The sequence below is a fragment of the Typopeltis vanoorti genome, chromosome 7 (genome assembly GCF_054136105.1).
Source record: "Typopeltis vanoorti isolate ZY-2024b chromosome 7, IOZ_Tvanoo_1.0, whole genome shotgun sequence".
Lineage (NCBI taxonomy): Eukaryota > Metazoa > Arthropoda > Arachnida > Uropygi > Thelyphonidae > Typopeltis > Typopeltis vanoorti.
This window is the reverse complement of record NC_143555.1, coordinates 152,701,418-152,706,454: the sequence shown is the minus strand read 5'-3', so window position 1 is coordinate 152,706,454 and position 5,037 is coordinate 152,701,418.

Here is a 5,037-nt window from a genome sequence, read left to right as displayed (position 1 = left end):
AATTTATTATTCTTATTAAATGGCTGAGTGAGCCTCCACAGCTCAGTGGGTATAGACAAAGCCCTTTGGTCGGAAAGACCTGGGTTTGGTTCCTGTCAGTGACATGAGGAACCTTTATGTGGTCTCTTTCGATGAAAGGTGAGTTAGCCGTTTAAAAACCCAAGAATACTTGGAAAGGTCATGGGCACTTAAGTGCCTGTTAGAAGAACTGATAGAATAAAATCAAATGGCTGAGTAAATGTACTGTATTCTTTTGACAAGAAAATATATTGGTGACAAGATTGCCATCAATCTTGTCTTCAGCACACATATTGAACAAAATTAATTTGTGTTTAATTTCCTAACTTTGGCATTAACCTCACCAAGATAAATCACTTTGCCATAGCTAGTGTGGATAAGAAGGGTGGTGTCCAATTTTACATAAATCTTTGTGACCATGAGCAGCATCCTGGGTTGGGCCATAGCCACCAATAACAGTAGTGTACTCATTTTTGGTCAGCTTAAGTGGTGGATCCCGAATTGCTAGTTGATACCAACTGGCACTTCAGACAAGAGGTTGATCAGTTCATTTCTAATGTCAAAACCTGCCCTATCAATCTTATCTTCTGAACTACCTCTTCGACAGGTACATTCTCTTCCATGCTCACTCTCAGCTGTCCATCTCCAGAAGTGTTTCTGAGAGGATAGCTAAATTGAAGATATCTTCAGTTCACTGACAACAAAGCAGTCTGCCATTTATATATATATATTACTTCCACACACACTAGAGGCAGAAAGGCCTGCAGTAAATGAATGTTGTGTGTGGCAGGGATTGGGAGTAGAGTAATCCCTTAATATTCTTCTGAAATTATTGGAGGTAGTGGTATTTTGAAAATATTTCACACAACTGAGGTGGACAGAAGTATGCAGCTCAAGTATGTAGAGGGAAGTTGAACAGTTATTGTTAGAGTTCCTGTAGATCTGGCAGAAATGGAAAACATAATGGATGCTAGTTGTGCTCACCAGTGGCCATTCTGCAAGTGATGTCATTAATCAACTGAACCACCCTTTTCTGAACAGCATCAAGAATTTTAGAAAGGTTTTAGGTGTACCACCCAAAACATGAGAGCAGTGTTCCAAGGTTGGCTGGATTTGGGTTGGTCAACGGTCTGTAAGTTTGAGCATTCCAAGCTACAAATTATTTGCATTGTTTTTGACTGCTGAAAGGTGTTCCACCAGATATCCATTCAAGAGTTAGTGTCCACCTCTCTGGCATGAGAAGTTGGAATTCAGGAATTCAACTATTAATTATTAGGTGAATGTCAGGTGATTACAAAAAATTTTTCAAAAAGTGATCGTTTTTGAGAATATATTGTTTTAAATGGAAGTGTGCAAATTTTAACTTATGGCATACTAGGTGTCTTTATAACTCTGTGGAAACAGCATTTACTTCCATAGTACTTAGACAGCAGTCAGTTTCTGAGTTATGCAATTTTTGGCACAGGTTAGGCTAGAGGACTTTCATGTCTGGAAACTTGATTTTAACTCATCATCATCAAATTCCTGACATATACAATCAAGGGGTGTACAGGAAATAATAGTACTACATGAAAAATTTACCTCACCACTAACTTCCTATCTACAATTTTCCTCCAAATCAGTCTGTTACATGTCAAGACTCCAACATTTTCAGAACTCTTCATCTTCTAGGGCACTTTTTAAAATATCAATCCACCTGTATCTTGATCTTCTGGGTTATTTTTCCTGTCAACCTGGCAGAGAACACTTCTTTTGCTAATCTTTTCTCTCCCATTCTGCTTAAGTGGCCATACCATCTGAGATTACCTCTGCTAATGCATTCCTGAGAAAAGAGAGGCCAAGATACTTGTAAACCAACAAAACAATGAAGAGAATAGAGAAAAATACAGAGCACTAAAAAATAAAGTTGATAACCTATGCAAAAAAGCCAAAGAAAAATGGTTAGAAGAAAAAGCTAAGAAATGCCAAGAAGCATACCAACAAAACAACCTAAAAGTCTTCCATGATACTGTAAGAGAAATTACAAAGGAATTCTCAGCAAAAGCAGTAACAATGATGAACAACAAGATGACTGAAACCGGGAATATTGAATATATAAGGAAAATCTGGTCAAACCATTTTAAGATTATCTTCCACCAAGGAAACAAAACTACAATGCCAACAATAGAAGAAAATAATGATCGCCCAAAAATTTTATAAGAAGACGTTAGATATGCAATAAAACAGATGAAAAACAATAAAGCACCAGGCATTGATACTATTGATCCTACTGAACTGTGGTCATATGGAGGCAGCATATCAATAGAATATTTAACAAACCTATTCAATAAAATACAAACAGGAGAGATCCCAGATGACTGGAGAACTGGAAAGATCATCCCAATATACAAGAAAGGAGACAAAAGAGACTGCAGAAATTACAGACCAATCAATTTACTCCCTCACACCTATAAAATATTCATGAGAATTATACAAAATAGATTAAAAAACACCTACGAAGAAATGATAGGCATAGAACAAGCTGGTTTCCGAGGAAACTATTCAACAATAGACCAAATTTTCACATTGCACCAACTAGCAGAACTCAGCTGGGAAGACCATAAAGAACTATATTTGTTTTGTGGACTTTAAACAAGCTTTCGATAACATCAACAGAGAAATCCTTCTCAAAATTCTACTAGAAAAAAAAAGCAATACACAAATATATAATACAGTTTCTGATAAAATATTACTCTAAGACAAATGCAATAATTAAAAAGGACACACTCACAACAGAACCCATAGAGATCCAAAAAGGAGTAATGCAAGGATGCCCATTATCCCCATGCCTATTCAACATATATCTAGAAGTTGTAAAGAAAGCAATAGACAATGAGCCTGGAATCAATGTCAATGGTTTAAACATAAATAATATCAAATATGCAGATGATCTCGTCCTTCTTGCAAGAACCCCAAGTGAACTACAAAAGTCGATCAACAAGCTAAATGAAACCTGTAAAACATATGACATGACAATAAATATACAAAAGACAAAAGTGATGAAAATAAGGAGGAACAGAACTACCATCTCAGCCACCCTAAACGGAGAGCAATTAGAACAAGTAGACAACTTCATATACCTTGGATCAAAACTAACAGAAACAATTGATGAACTCAAAACAATCAAACACAGAATAGCAATAGGATGGACCACCATGGGAAAATTACAGAAAATCTGGAAAACAAACAAGATATCTAAACAAGCCAAAATCAAACTATATGAAGCAATAATTATACCAACAGTCATCTATGGAGCAGAAGCGTGGACAGTTAAAAAAAAGAGAGGAGAAAAAACTGCTGGCATTTGAAATGAAATGCTTAAGAAAAATAAATAGAACAAGTTGGATAGAAAAGAAAACAAACATCACAGTCAGACAAGAACTATTGTATAAAAAGACAATAATAGGAACAATGGACTATAATAGAAAATAACTTTGGACAATAATAGAAAAAATTAGAAAACAACAACTGAGATGGTTTGGACACACTGTATGCATGGATGCAGACAGACTTCCTAACGTCCTAATCAATACTTTTCCAACTGAAAAAAGAAGACCTGGAAGACCAAGAATTACCTGGCTGAAATTAATAAAGAACATCTCGGGATGCAGAACATATAAGGAACTTTTTCGAACAGCAAGGAATAGAGAAGACTGGAAGATCCTGCTCAACAGAAGACTCAACCCGTCTTAGATGGAAGAGAAGAATGCATTCCTGGATGCTGACAATTTCAAGTTCTTTCCTAATATCATTGTTTTAAACGTGATATTGCCATTAATTCATCTGGTCATGCCCCCAATCTTTCTCAGGACATGCATATATGCTGTGTTTAGTTTTTAATCAAGCATTTTACTTCTAACCCAACTCTCAGATCAATAAGTTAAAATTGGTTTGAACACCATCTTGTATACAGCTAATTTAGTGTTTGGACTAATTTCCATTAATTCCACATAAATTTATTTAACTGACTTCCTACCATACCAGCTTTGCTGATTCTGTTGTCTATTTCTATATTTAATTTACCATCTTCACTAAAAATCGTGCCTAAGTAGCTGAAATGTCTTACTTGTTCTATAGCCTCTCCATTCATGATGCAGTTTGATATTTTCAATGTTCTACCTATTTTCATTGTTTTTGTTTTGCTATTGCTTACCTTCATATCATATCTATACCTTCATATCATATCTATCACAACAGGGATATTCAATTTAGTGAATCATGCATACTTGTGCTGGATTTATTTAAAAGTATAACATTATCTGCATAAAGCAAAGAGCTGACATCAACATCTCCAATTTTGATATCAGGTTTAATACCACTTTCCTTCATTATGCGATCCATATAGATAATGAATAACATAGGGGATAATGTACATCCTTACCAGATTTCATTTTAAACCATCTTCCTCTACTTCCTTGAATTCTAACTGCTGACTTACAGCTCAAACAAAGACTAAGTATTGCTTGATATAATGCCCAATTGACACCATATAACTGTCGAGTTTTGAATAGTTTCTCTCATGGCAGCTTGTCATATGCCTTTTCTAGATCTACAAAATTTAAATACAGATCTTTGTTATATTCCCATATCTCAACTATTTCTCATAAAGTGAAAATCTGATCCTGACAGCCTCTATCTGACCCGAATCCAGCTTGTTCTTCACCAAGCTTTTCTTCCATAATCCTTCTCAACCATTTCTCAACTATACTTGTGTAAATCTTATCAGGAACACTCAGTGAAGAAATATCTCTGTAATTCTCACACTCAGTTTTATTTCCCTTTTTTATATATGGGTACTATGAGCTCTACTCCAATCATCTGGAATTTGTTCCTCTATCCAGGCCTTCTGAACTATGCAATGCAACCATTGTAAGACTTTTATACCTCCAACACTTAAGCATTTCTGGTCGAATATTATCTACTTCTGCTGCTTTTCCACATTTCAGGCTTTTGATGCTACCACTGTGCTATCATTGCTTG